Source organism: Lissotriton vulgaris, chromosome 4_1, assembly GCF_964263255.1.
Source record: "Lissotriton vulgaris chromosome 4_1, aLisVul1.2, whole genome shotgun sequence".
Lineage (NCBI taxonomy): Eukaryota > Metazoa > Chordata > Amphibia > Caudata > Salamandridae > Lissotriton > Lissotriton vulgaris.
This window is the reverse complement of record NC_141691.1, coordinates 683,295,130-683,310,006: the sequence shown is the minus strand read 5'-3', so window position 1 is coordinate 683,310,006 and position 14,877 is coordinate 683,295,130. Positions and strand designations below refer to the sequence as shown.

The 14,877-nt window shown below is 43.9% G+C and overlaps 1 protein-coding gene across 1 annotated transcript in view; it reads right to left on the bottom strand.

Moving 5' to 3' along the window:
* The window catches only part of LOC147722440 (aromatic-L-amino-acid decarboxylase-like), a 592,216-nt gene extending 581,254 nt beyond the window's left edge, over nt 1-10,962 (bottom strand). Inside the window, exon 1 of the mRNA XM_086964962.1 lies at nt 10,840-10,962. The gene's annotated coding sequence lies outside the window, so the exon portion shown is untranslated. The remainder of the gene's footprint in view (nt 1-10,839) is intronic.
* Nucleotides 10,963-14,877: the final 3,915 nt, after the last annotated feature.

Here is a 14,877-nt window from a genome sequence, read left to right as displayed (position 1 = left end):
TGATTGGTTGATTGATTGATTAACAAAAACCTTAATGCAGAAGACCATTAGTGCCACCACTAAAGGTGAAAACCTCCAAATGACATATTATGAAAACAAAAAACTCTTCCTCCCTCATAGTGACTTCATGTCTGCTGTGCAAGCCCTAGTGATTCCCAGATTGGACTATGGAAGTGCAACACTCTCAGACTTGCCCAGAACCACAACAGCCCCTTTAAGGGCCTCCCTATACTTGTCTACAAGCCTCATTACCAAATCAAACAGGAACAATCCAATCTCGCCTGACTTGAAATCCCTGAACTGGTTCCCCAGTGAAGCAAGAATGCATTTGAAAATTGCATGCATGCCTCACAAAGCTCTACACTTCAATACCCCAAGTTATCTCGCTAGAAGCTTGAACTTTTTGGAGGCTCAAGATCCTCTACAAATTCCAGCACCCTTCTGCTAAAACCACAGAGACTCTTCAGGAAGAAAACCTCCAATAGAGCTTTCTCTGAAATTGCCCTTCAAATGTGGAACTCTTTTCCCCCCTGAAAAATGAATGATCCCTTCCACTACATCTTTCAAGAAAGAAGTCAAACTTTTATTTATGAACACATTTCTAGAACAGATCTTCAGAATTTAGTTTTACAAGCAAACTGTTCTCTTATCCTCTTTGTTTTAGACTATGTTTACTGATTTATTTGTTTTTGCCTTCATTCACTTGTAAAGTGATCTGATATCCGCAAGGGTAACATTCATACTATATAAAACTTTTCAAATAAATAAATATAATATACACCAAATTTCAGTCATATATTTGGTGTTTTTCTTCCCTTAAAGATTCTGTAGCATTAAATTATGCTACAGTAACCTGTTTACCTGCACTCTTTCACTTTGTGAGGGCCTTGCTACCACTAAACTCCTGGGCCTGAAGTATCCAAAGATTTTACATTTGTAAAGTCAGAGATTCAGAAAATTACAGGCTTTGCGACTGCAAAATACTGTGTCAATTCTAAATTTCGATTTGAAAATGTTTTTCATGTCACATTATACAGTTTGCGAACCATAACTAATCACAAGGAAATTGGGTGTGAATGGTTCGCTATAGAATGAATCATTTGTAAGCAGGAACAATATGGCCACAAACCATTGGTTGAATACTGACAGCTGGGCAGTTCCAACTTGTGAATGGGGACTGTAGGTCCTGAGGGAAGCAGATAGTGGGTCAGATGAACACTACCTGCCTCCCTAATGCCATTCACAATATACCACATTTATTGTTAAATCAGTCTCTGTCGCTTCTAATGGTTGGGGCAATATTAAAAAAAGGTTGTCATCATGTGAAGGCAAATGCGGGGATGGGGACCTGCTTTCACTTTGCAGGCCTCCATTTATGCATTTACAGTCAATACAGAAGGAGTTTCAAGAAAGATCTTGCCTCGCTATCTTTAATGGGGCATGATTTGTAAATTCTCCAAATAGTAATTTTGCTCTGCAACTGGTATGTACATCTGTAGCTGTGTTAAATGAATATTAGACCGCAAGCCAGTGCAAACACACCAACTGCTTTGCATACTCAAATTTTGTCTATCTGACTCCATTTCACTTTATACCACAGTGCTTGATTTATAACAGAACAAGGGGCATATTTATGACATTAGAGGTGCAGGGCAGTGTAACAAGTCACCTTGTTGTGCTGCCCTGTATCACTGGGAAAAAGCATGAATGAACTGTATTTATTCAATACAGTACATTCCTGTCCTTTCCCCTTGCACTGGTGCTCTTTTGGCAGCCTAGTTGCAACGCAGGTACCCTTGCACCGTGGTGTAAGGGTGGCTTTGTTGTAGGCAGGATTGTTTTTGTACAGCTTTTTCCTCTTTCTATGTGTGTTGCAGAATGTCAGTGAGCATATGGTCTCAACAAACAACCAACAATGTACCGCTGTTCATTGCTGCATGGCAGTAAGTGTTTATATCACTGTCTTCCAACCCTTTGTGGGCCACTCTATGCTGCATCACAAAACATAATGAAGACTTCAACTGAGTCCTTCGTGGGTGCATGCCTTCTCAGTGATATAGACCACCTCATCTAGTCCCACCCTGACCTGCCAAGAAGAGAAATATCTGCACGCAACACCCAGAAACTTCCACAGGTTCACTCTTAAGTACACAACTGAAATGAGAACTGACTGCTCTCATAACCAGCTCACTACTCTATGAAAAGATCTCTTTACATTGGCCTTAACTCCTTCGCCACCACGCCAATTTCGCCACGGCGCAGGTGGTTGGGGTGTGAGTCCGGCACCGCTATGCTCTTGACAGAACCACGCCGCCATGAGTTACGGGCGACATGTGCTCATGACGGCGTGGTTCCGTCACGGCCCCGCCCACTCATTAATTCACCCACCATGTGGGCGGAGCGGCAGCCGCATGACGGAACCATGCCGTCATGAGCACACGCCGCCCGTGGCTCATGACGGCGTTGTTCCGTTACAAGCACGGAACGGGTTAAAACATCCCTTTCTAGCTTAGAGCAGGTTTATTTCAGAGCCAAAGATCAGCCTAGGGATTATATACAAAGGAAAATCTGAATAGAAGGCATTATAGTCGTCTTGCTGCGAGTTAATAGTGGCACCAACCACCCTAGCTCTCTGCCCTAGTGATAACTAGGGAAGGATGGGTATCAATTTAAGGATGACATGATAGCAGCTACTCACTACTGCACCTATCTAAGTGCTAAGTGATATATCTGCAAACAAAATACCATTTCGACTTTTTGGTAGCCGCAAATTCATGTCTAAAGATTTCTGAGGTGGGGGTAAAGATAGAGAAAGCATGGTATTTGTAATTTTGTTTACTCTAGGGTTTCAAGGCTTGAGGGCCTCTAGGTAAAATTGTAGTTTTAACTGCTATAGGGTAAAGGTTTTTGTTGTTCCAATGGTCTTGGTGTTGATAGGTGTTCTGTGCCCTACTCATGTCAGTGGTGTAGCAATTGTGCAGTGGACCCTAATACAACCAAGGAAAATGTGTCCTCTGCTCCCCATCAATTGTTTTCTAGTAAAAACAGCCACTGAGCCCCGGTATCACTGAATTTGCTCCACTATTGAAAGGTACACTCTTGGGGAAAGTTAAAACAGCTGTGAGCCCAGCTAACTTGATTCGTCCAAAAAATGAGAACCTAATCAAAGCTGCAAAACTACATATGCATACAAAACATTAATATTCAGGAGAGGGAGGATTATACATACTAAGGATTTATTTTATTGGATAGTTGATTAATAATAACTGATGGCTGTTGTAAATGTTATATTTACTATTCGTATACATTGTTTTAATATATACAGTATGAGTTTGAAATTTTGTATTTTGACCCTGAGAATACCCGGATGCGCTAAGCGCCTCTCCTGCATGATTTGTATGATTAAAACTTGGAGATTGATAATTAAATGCTGGATTGGAAATTAGAACTTTGAATATTTCCTATGGTTTAAAAGTACTACAGCAGAAATGAGATACTGGTCTGTAGATGGAATCTGCCCCGCTCTCTTAGAAGGGTTAAGTGCTGTTTCCGGCCAATTGTTGTTCCCCTACCATATTCTCTTTAATGCTCCTTTGTTAAGGGCTGGCAGCTGAATGTTCTCTAAATTCTTTGCCTGGGTGACGCTGTTATGATTTATGGCCAATGCCCAACAGTAGCCACCATAACTGTTTGCTATGTTGCATTAAAGAACCAGGTAGTAACATTGAGACTTCAATACAGGTCTTTTTGAAATTCTGAAAGTCTTGTTCAGTTGGCTCATCCCAAAGGAATCCATGAAGCAAATGTTTTTTCTTGAGCTGGTTTGATCTAAAGCAAGTTTCATGAGTAAATCCCCTAATGAATGGAGAAGAAAAATTGGCTAAGCAGAAAACATTGGTTTTCCTTTAATAATTTTAGCAATGACCATTCTTAAATGGCTGCTGCTACAAACCTACAAACTGATCGAAAATATACGATAAAAAGTGGTCAATAAACAATTGAAAAAATGGGTGCCATTAAAGAGACCAAAGCCCCTTAGTTGATCCTTATAATGCAAAAAAGGCATCCAAAGAGCGGTCTTGCACTTGCCTCCTTCTTTCTAGCAAAGCAGATAGTATACCCCGTGGAGATCTTTTTCTGTAACAATTCTTGTTTTGTATCCAAGTCATTGGGTAGCAATAATTTATTGTCACCTGATTTAATCCCCAATACTCAAACAGCTTAATTACTGGTTATTATCGTGAACCAAAAAGAAGGAGACTCTTGCAGATGAAGTTCAGCAGTAAGTTAAACCATTCTAGTGAGTCTCTTGCAGGCATTGTTTTAAAACATCATCCTCCCCCTCTGATACAGAAGAGTTTCGTCCACATGGAATCATCGTATTAGAAATAGTTAGAATTGCACAGTCTATTTCCCTATTGGTGGTAGAAGTTTCTTTTGGGTTTATCAAAACCATTTGCAGAGGTTTAACGTTAGGCAACGTCTATATCGATTGAGGCTATAGCACTGGGAACACGAGAATCTGAAAGCGGAGGCTTCACAGGTGACCAATGATTTTCACTGATGAACCAATGTTCTAGACAAAATGAAGGTGACACAGACAAGTTTATGATCACCCATTTCATGTAAGGCGACAAAGGAGGAGGGAGCACACTGCCCAGCTTACCAGCTCACAATTAGCCCAAGGTGCATTGTGGTAAATGTAATGCATGATAATACTCTCTTCAGTTGAAAGTCCTTAGTACTCACCATTGTTTGAGCAGACAGTGATGTGTATCAGAGTGGTACAGAGACCTGAGAAGACTGGGCAGCACTTCCAGCACCCACAAAACAACCTGTTGCTCTCTACTGATGAAAGAATTACTCCTGAAACACATGTCTAGAGTAAGTCTGGGCAGAGTTTACGGAGTTCCGCTGCACTACGCAGAGTTCCACAAGCGGGGGAGTGTGTTTGGTTGCGCTGCTTGCACTGATTTTTAGAGCCGGGTGTTTGTCCCGCGCTGGAAAATGAGAGCGAACTGCACCATGCGCAGCACAAGAGTGCGCTGCTACTTTCTACCGCTCGAGTAAATGTCCTACTCGAGCGGCACCTTCCTCAACATGATGGAAGGTTTCTCAACGTGAGCTGTAGCAGCCTTACGTGACCGCCCTTATTGAGAAATCTCGCATGGAGGTGGTCTGGAGTAGGAGTTTTCTCGCTCACGCTCAACAGCTTAAAGTTGATGATCGCAGAAAAAACTTTTGTTAGACTTGGCATCTTTTGGCGTGTTTCCCCTGTCTGTTTGCTTTCCGACCTCCCGTTTTTTGCTAGTTTAGTTTCTCTGCACACTTTCTCACTGCTGTTCAGTGTTAAAGTGCAAGTGCTCCTGTTGTAAATGTAATGGATTGGTGATTCAATGATTGGTTATTTGATTTACTAGTCAGTCCCTAGTACAGTTCACTGTGTGTGCCCAGGGCCTGTAAATCAAATGCTGCTAGTGGGCTTGCAGCACTGGTTTTGCCACCCACACAAGCAGCTCTTCAAAGGTAACTCAGACCTGCCATTGCAGTGTCTATGTGCAGTCTCATACTGCCATGTCAACTTGGCAAGTGCACCCACTTGCCAAGCCCTAACCTTCCCCTTTCTTACATGTGAGTCACCCTTAAATTAGGCCCAAGGTATATCTGTGGGCAGGGTGCACTGTATGTGAAAGGTAGGACATGCCCTGATGTGTGTGACATGTCCTGATAGTGAAATACTGCCAATTTTTGTTTTTACTATTGAAAGGCTATCTGGCCCATGGGAAAGCATGGGAGATAATTTATGACATCTTATAAATATAAATTCCCATTGGAACCAGACAGGAAAATAAAGTTTAGTATACCTGAACTCCGAATCTAAGGATGCAGCTTTTAGTAAAGGTGATTTTTACATTCTGTGTTTGAAAGTGTCACTTTTAGAAAGTAGGTCTTTTCTTGCTTAGCCATCCTGTGTGCCTCTGCTAGGATGTGCATTGACTGTCTGGCTTTGGAGTGACGGGGGCTGGGGATGTGCAGTAGCTCCAGAGAGTCAGGGTGAGTCAGGACTGGGTTGAATAGACCTGGGCTGCATTTAGAGTAGTGGGAGGAGATTTCCTTGAACCTGAATGGTCCTGGTCTGCTGCAGACAATTCTGCCTCCGCCTCCTGCTGGAAAGCTGGGCCAGAGAGAACCAAACTGGTTTGGACTATGAGACACACTCTGCCTAAGAAGACAAAGGCATTTGGAGTATAAATATTGGGGCCCAGGTCCCAGAACTATAGAACTCTTTTGGGCCAAGAAGACTGCCAAAAAGAAGAGCTGGAGAAGCTGTGAGGAGGATTTACCACTTTGCTGAGTGCTTTGCTGTGTTGGCCTACCATGGCTGCTTCTGTCTTGGGCAGTGAAAGAACTGGAATTTATTGATTTTCGCCAAGGGCTTGAGGTAGAGCTTGCCCCCTGTTCAAAAAATCTCAGGAACAGCAAAGACTTCAAGTTCTTCTGCCATCAGCAATGGGGACTGTGTGTTTTGTGCTGCAACAGAAAAAAAAGCAACCCAACGCTGTCTACGACGCCGCTGCTGATTCCATGACCTGAAGGCACCGCAGAGGGCGGAGTCACACACCGCTTCGCAACTCTGGTCTCATCGAAGACACCACCTGATGCTGTCACTGAGCCGCTGCTTGTACTGTGACCTGTGGGCACCGCACTTTGCACCGCCTCGCTTCATGACGCCCCCTTGATATCCCCCGACGATGACGCTCCACGCCGACATCGACAATGCTGCTTGCACCGTGGTTCGTGGGCACCGATCATAAGTTACATGACGCACCATCCTCATTACACACTGCAGCCTTGGGCTACCGACGCCAGCACCATTGACTCCTGTTCGCCAGCTGACAACAGAGCTTCAGCAATGACAACGATGCATCTTGCACTATGACCTACCAGCACCGCAATGAACCCTGCATCACTTCGCACCGCAACCCTGGTCTCACTGATGCTGCTTTCCAACCGTCTCCGAGCTGCTGCCTGCACCGTGACGTAGGGCACTGCACACTTCATGGCTGCACTTCGCCCCGCAGCTCCGACACCTGCCGACGCCTGTGCGCCCGACTTCTACTGCGAGGAGTTCGATTTGCAACGCGTCTGACTTCAAGGGACCGATGTCTCCTGCACCGACCTCCGGAACCGACACCTGTGGTTGCTGGCCCTTTGGGGCTCATCGAGAGGTCACCGACGACCTACATCTTTACAGGGAATGTTTTGCGGGTCTTCCCAACACTGTAGCTGGCTCCATCTCCTTTTTCAGGGGATGAAGATGTGTAAGTCTATACTTTTAAGAAACTTTACACTCAGATTTTGTGAATAGCTGAAAGTAGTGAAGTTAATCAAAGGTGTAAGAATAGATAACACTTGTACATTTCATACAAGTAATTTAGGATTATATTTCATCATTGCTATTCTGGTAATAGATCTTCAAGAGGGCACCCTTTCATATTTAAAGGCACAAAATGACACCAAAGTCATATAGTGCCTGATTATGAGTTAGTCGGTCGGACCGCCGTACCGCCGCCCCCAGTGGTCTTCCTTCCTCTGTATTACGATGTTCCTGCTGGCCAAGCAGCTGCATTTCTGATGTTGGAGAATACTATATCATATGAAGTGATGCAGGTGTGTATATTTTGACCACACTTTTTTTAAATGTACACATATGCATGGTATATGTGGAAAAATACCTACTACGAGTACTTTACCACTACATAAGTCCAGATCATGTGTGCGCAGTCCAGTCAATGGGTAAATACTGCAAAGAAGACGTAACCGGATCTCGGCGCCAAGGAAGAGGGGCCCTGAAGGAAGGGATCCATGTGGGAGACTGAAGGGACGAACAGGAAATGGGTGTGTACACACCCTAATTCTTTTGAAACCCGCCTTGCATGCAACTGCAACTCCAATTCTTGTTATTGCTGCCACTTGCCAGGGCCAGCGGAGAGCGAAATGAGAAAGGAAATTTCTTGAGACTACACATTGGGGTCATGAGGGGGGGTTCTCCTCATTTCAGGACACACCAATCTGTGCCCTTGGGGAAAACCAAATATTCCAGTTTAAGGGGTATCTAGAAATCAGGAGCAACACACACTATTGCCTAGGTAAAAATGACAGGGTATCTTTCAGGGATAAAGAAAAACAGGACTGGACGTCAAGGCTCCAGATTATTGTGGGCTTTTGTCCTTGCACCTATCTGCACCTCAACAGATAGCCAACAAGTATCTCTGAAAGATCTCTAATTGTGAGTATCCTCTTTTCCTGTAAACATTCTCTTGAGACCAGGGGCATAACACAGAACCCTGCAGTCAGGGTGGGGGGCCGCCCTTGAGCCTAAGGCCAATTTGTATCTGTAAGCTATTAAAGTCTCAGGGACCCTCCACCCATTCTTCAGGTGACCCCATCATTTTGCATTATACCACTGTGAGATATCTCAAGTTTAGTTTTTCCTGCTGTTCTGGCTGATGACCCCAAAATGATAACCTCATTTGCTTACTCTGTGCTATTTTTGCTGACTCTTTCTGCCCATCCCGGCCATTCTATATCACATAATTTCCTGCCTTACTCAGTCTCCTCTGACGTGTTCTAAGGGCCAGATGTAGCAACTTTTGGAATACCAATTTACTAATTGTGAGTGTGTCTGAATAGCAATCAGGAAATCAGAATTCCTAAAGTATGAAAAAAAAATCCAAATACCGATTCCTAGTAGGTTGCAAAACGACCAAGCTAATGAGTATTAATGAGGTAGGTCACAATTTGCAACCCATTATGAATCTCAAGCATCACAGGGATGGTTGTCAGAAGACCACCATGTCTGTGATTGATTTTTAATAAAGCAATCTTTTTTAAATGCATCCTCATTTTCCATAATATAAAATGAAATCCATTTAAAAATAGGAAATGAAACCTTTGAGTTTCATTTTTTAAGAGTAAGCAATGGTCTGTGGAACCACTACTTGCTCTTACAAAATATTTTTGAAAGCATTCTCAAATGCAAACTGGCTTGATGCATCTGGCCCTACATCTCAAGATTCTTTGTGATAGTAGAGTGAAGCATTCCAGTTGCATCTTATCTGCTGCCACCTCTTGTTGCGACTACCAAACAGCATCCACAAATAAAACCATCACTCGCCTTCTTCCCACTGTGCCAAGAACGAAGTCCTAAACCACAGCACACTGGATGTGTGCAGCAGCTGCCCCTTCACTGACCCACACTCCTCCTTTTATCTCTTTTAGAAAGCACCCACCTTTATCACCGGCAACCTGTCCAAACTCGTAAGATCGCCAGTCTCAGATAATTGGGGCTCTGGAATTATGCAATATTGCTGCTGGGGCTTTTTCAGCATAGTTATGGATTTGCCATATAATCTATCATCTGCTGCATTATCTACAGATTTTAACCAAAAAATTGTTTATAACTCAGACGGATCAATAACTACCAAAAATTGTGATGACACATATTGCTGTGGAGTGGAAGGTCCTTCGCAAAGGTTGATGGAACACTTTCTGTTGCTTCTAACTGTATTTGAGTGTTAAGCTGGTATTAATTAGGTGAAACCTTTGCAGAGACATAAGTAATCCTATCACAAAATGTGCCACATTACACCACAAAATGTACCTTTTATTGCAGCATAATTTAGCCAACCATGCCGCCTATTTTGGTCCTCCTCTGCCGCATATTTCCAGTGGCTCAGCACATAACCGCATATGCAACTCTACAAGCTCTCCATGATATTAAGCCAGTCAATTAAATGTACCCCTTCTCCCGCATAATCCATATACCACGCCACTGACCGTCGTCACGAGCACAGAGTGCACACCTCACCCACTACTCTTGCACCTAAACAACAGGGTGAGTTTTTAGCACCTATACCTAAATTCGTATGCACTTTTTATGCCTATAAAACCTTTTTTACTCATGACGCCCAAACGAAGCATTAATTAAGTAACTTATATATGCGGCCTCAAATAAAATCTTAAACAGATGGCGTTCCGCTAAATGTAGATTGTTACTAAGTTCAGAGTTCAAACGCCCGCTATATACATGTATATTTATCTTACCTGAAACGTGGACCTAACAAGAAACAAAAACACTGTATCGACAGAGTGCATTGCTTGGTGACGCAGTCTAGGGGGCGTGTATATTTGAAACTGGCAATTTACAGTATTTTCAGGCAACTAAAATAGTCGTTCGAAACTTCTAATGAAGTGTTCTGCCAAAACAAATAAGTGTTGGTTGCAGGTTTAATAATTTACTAAACCACCGAACAGTCCCACGTTGTCCTTTTTTTCTAGTTTTATGATACGGGAAATGTGTGCCCTGAGATTTACATAGACCTAGAACGAGTCATCGCATAAATCCATTTTGTTCACATTGGTAAAAATTGTCACTGTATAAAAAAATAAAGTATTCAGAAAGGCTGCCGCACGGCTAACCTTACAGTCCATATACTACTTGTAAATTAATATATGCATGTGGGTGTATAAAAACGTAACATCAATTAAGAAAGCGCGTTCAATTTACCTTAGCTTTTAAAAAAAATGAAATAAGTAAATCACCCAGGTATTGATCTCGATCTCTGTATAGCCAGAGACACATTTCTAATTGCTGTGTTTTTATAGTTGCAGGCTTAAAAGCAATTCGAACGATAAACATGCATGTGGTAATGAAAGCGACAGCCCTCGCGAGCTCGCTGGCACCTGTAGAAGCAGCCGGAGCCTGACTCAGCAGCAGACCGCTCGCAGTGACCGTTGCGTTTTCCTTGAAGTGAGTACAGATGGAGTGTTACTTACCCACAGCTGATGAGACGTCTTCGCTTACTCTCACCCTCCGTCTGTTTCTCCGTCTTATCCCCGGTGACAGTTGTGATGCACGCAGCGAGTTTATATAGGCTAAGTATCCATGTCCTCTAAGCCAATCAGAGTAAAGTGCTTTGCGCGGCTCTGACATTTAGCTGCAGGAGCCGGCATGGCAGGAAGCGTGTAGCCCGAGGCACGGTGCGCGAGGTCCTCGTGAATGAGCACAGCGTCCTCCTTATCTCGAGCAGAGTACTCACGTTATAGTTCCAACGTTCACTGTGGGTAGGGGTCACCGAGTGAGCAACCACAGCATTTACTACTCTTGAGTAATATTTTGTGAATCTGTAACTGGGAGACGTTGTGCCTTAATTTACTTTTCCCAGCACAGAGGATATAGTATCCCGATACCGGTACGGGTGGCCTATAAATAATGAACTTCCATTATATTGTTTTGTACTTGTATTTATATGTAGTGCTTGTACCCCTGATGTGGTGTTTTGGAGCTTTATGTGGACAGTGGTGTTACGAAACGTGAGGGGCCCCGCTCCAAAGTACATAGAGAGCGCTCCTCCCACCCCGCCCGGGACCCCAAACTTTAACCTCTCCCACGCTGGTGACGGAACCGTTCCATCACGCCCCTCGGGTGGGCTGTGCTGGTGACGGAACAGTTCCGTCACGGCCCGCTCGCCGCGCCTGTGAGGCGCTGATTTTGCACCTGCGCGGCGCGTTCTATTGAGTAGGCGGGGCCGTGATGGAACCGTTCCGTCACAAGCACAGCTCACCCGAGGCGCGTGACGGAGCAGTTCCGTCACCAGCGTCGGAGCGCCGCGCGGCCCCTCCCGCCCCTTAGCACTTCAGTGGAATAGCCGCCGCAGCGAAAGGGTTAAGCCTGGGGTCCGGCTGCCCGTGCAGTGTCGGCCAGTGGGCGTTGCGTGACTGCCTGCACAAGGTATCAAACTAAGCGGTCCCTGACCCAGTTAGACCCCCACCTCCACCCCAGGATATTGAGACATTGATCAGAAAATTTAGAGGTACCTTCATGTGTTTTTTGCTGCTGCTGTGCCCATGGACAGTTGTGCGCTTTATGTTAGAGAACTTTTATTAAAATCAAGTGAGACATAAACATTTAATGTGGCACGGGGAGGAGTAGGGTGCATGCGGGAGGAAATGAAAAGAGTGCTCTGAGAATGTTGGTGTAAATGTAATGGCAGAAGTGGCGCTCAGAGGTCACCTCACTGGGGTGTTTTTTTCTGGGTACTGGTTTTGGGCAGAGGGGTAAAGGCAGACATTTCTTTTGTGAATGAGAGGCAGCAATGATTTAGTTCAAATTAGAGCTGTACAATTAAATTGACGAGGAAAGTCTTTTGTAGATATTCTTCTTTTATTTTCAGTCGTGTTATTTGGTATGCACAGAACAGAACCAGCCCACGCGTTTCACCCAAAGGATGGGCTTCTTCAGGGCTGTGAAAGCATACAATAGTGTGTATGTATCAGTACTTTAGTTAAAAGTACATACCGGAATACCACATACAAGTTGCTCCGATAGTTCAAGAAGAACATGAGAAAAAAGAGAGAGAGAGAGAGAAGAAAGGAAAGGGTGATGAATGTGTATAGATTGAGGGTGGAAAAAAGAGTTGTGCAAGTGACCCTAACCATGTAGTTGGTGCAGCTATTTTGGAGCGTGAGAGAGACCCATCGGTGTCTCAGCTAATGCCAAGCAAACCTTGTGAGTTTTATAAAAAAAAAAATGTTTTTGTATTGTGAAAGTGATCCCTATAGAAAAGGGGGATGTGAAGGTGATGAAGTGACCTCATCACCTTCACATCCCCCTTTTCTATAGGGATCACTTTCACAATACAAAATGTATTGATGAAGAAGCCCATCCTTTGGGCAAAACGCGTTGGCTGGTTCTGTTCTGTGCATACCAAATAACACGACTGAAAATAAAAGAAGATTATCTACAAAAGACTTTCCTCGTCAATTTGATTGTACAGCTCTAATTTGAACTACATCATTGTTGCCTCTCATTCACAAAAAATGTATATGTTTTCTATGATCTATTAGCAGCATTAGCAGCAGGTCATTTGAGGTGGGCAACAGACTACTTTAGTAACCACATCCCTGCTGATAATATCCCTCTCCTATGCTGAGCCATAATAAAAACAGGTGTGGTCATGACGAGCTCAGCTCAGCTCAGCTCGTCATGAGCACAGGAGCACTGTGCCTCATGACGAGCTGAGCTCGTCATGAGCATCAAAGGGGTTAATCTCATGACTAGTCTAGGTGGTGCTGTCTGCTAGAACCCAGCTGCTTGCATTTCACAAAAAATACTTTTCATTTCGGGTCGACTAGCACACCAGACGCACATTTAGCTAACTCTACACAATGGACTTCGATGATGGGAGAGAAGAACTTGCGAAGGATCTCTTTAAGCCCAATAACGAGATGAAGCAAGCAGCCTCTAGTGGGGTAAACAAGACTGAGGGCCTGAAACTGACATTTCAAAGGCTAGAAAAGCTAAAGAAGAATGAGCTAGCAAAATGGTGGGACGGGGTCACCATAAAAAGATATCTTGACAACAAAAGGTGCTCAGGGGACTAAGAATTTTACCGTTCCCCAATTTTGACGACCTTGATCCCGATCTCTTGTCAGAATAGGAGGATAATCTCCACAACTCATCATTTACCATGATGAAAATTCTAATAGACCATGCCGATAGAAAGTAGAAACTACAGGCGGAGATTAAGATCCTAGAGGATAAAATTAAACTGCTAAACCTATCAGAAGTAACAGCAAAAAATTACGCAATGCTTAAAGAACAAATTGCAAACCATCAGATGCTAGTTAAAAACAGAAAACTAAACAAAATATTGCGGGATGACCGCGACTACTACCAGGGTCGCATTTTTACTTTTGCAGCCAAATTTGATAATATTCAGGTACCCAAGGCTGCAGCCCCTACTCTGTCTACAGCAGGTAGCATCTCTAGCATCAGTGTCAGTTATGAAGCATCCTCTATTGAGAAGGCAAGTAAAGATGGGAACTTGGAGACAGGACCACAGGGGGCATCTTCCTCGTCTTTTTTAGAGGAAGTCCGAAGATTTCGAATTGGCAACAGAAAACAAAGAGACGTACCAGGAGAGGGGGAGGAGAAAAAAAGTGTAGAGAAAGGAAGAGTACTAACGAGATTTCAGAAAAGCCAATTGGCAAAACGATCATAATGTTGGAGGATAATGCAATGAGTGTGCCTATGTCCAACGGTATTGTTGAAAATTTGGTTGTGAATCTATCTGCGTATCACCTAAATGTACATGAAATTAATGTGTTAAATAAAGGTCTTGCATCCTGTCCTGTGAATGGGGGTATCTTTAGTGATCTACATGTGGACCTGTTCAAATTCATAAGACGTGCCAAACTCAAATGTCACTTTGCACTTAATAGTTATGAACCATCTAGGCCAGCTGCGGTTTTACCAACGAGTGATGTTGATGTGTCACATGTAAAGAATGTCTTACTACTGTTATCACTTGACAAAGTGACAAGTGACAAATTCACCTCTCCGGCCTCTATCACTCCTAAACGCTCCTTTTCAAAGTCCTGGGTTACTCACTTGGCAAGCTTTTTTGCTAATAAGATCATTAGTATCCAGGCAACTTTCTCTCCAGCTGCTGGGGCAGCAACTTCCACCATGGCTCGGCCTGCCCCCCAACCTGCGTTGGGGCAGCCCTTTCTTGCTAATTTTCCTCCAATTGCACCACAAGACTGGCTCGAGATTCTATCTAAGATGCGATCGGGGTCACCTCTGGACCCCTGTCTGGCCAAGCACCTTGCCAAATTGGCACACATGATTAACCCTATGGTCAATCCAATTTTGAATCACTCCCTTGAGACAGGACAGCGTGGAAGGTAGCCTTGGTCCTTCCCCTTTTAAAGAAGCCGGCCCTAGATCCAGGCACCCATGCCAATTACCATCCTATCTCGCTACTCCCGGTTCTGGCTAAGCTGACTGAGAAGCATGTACAGGCAGTCCTG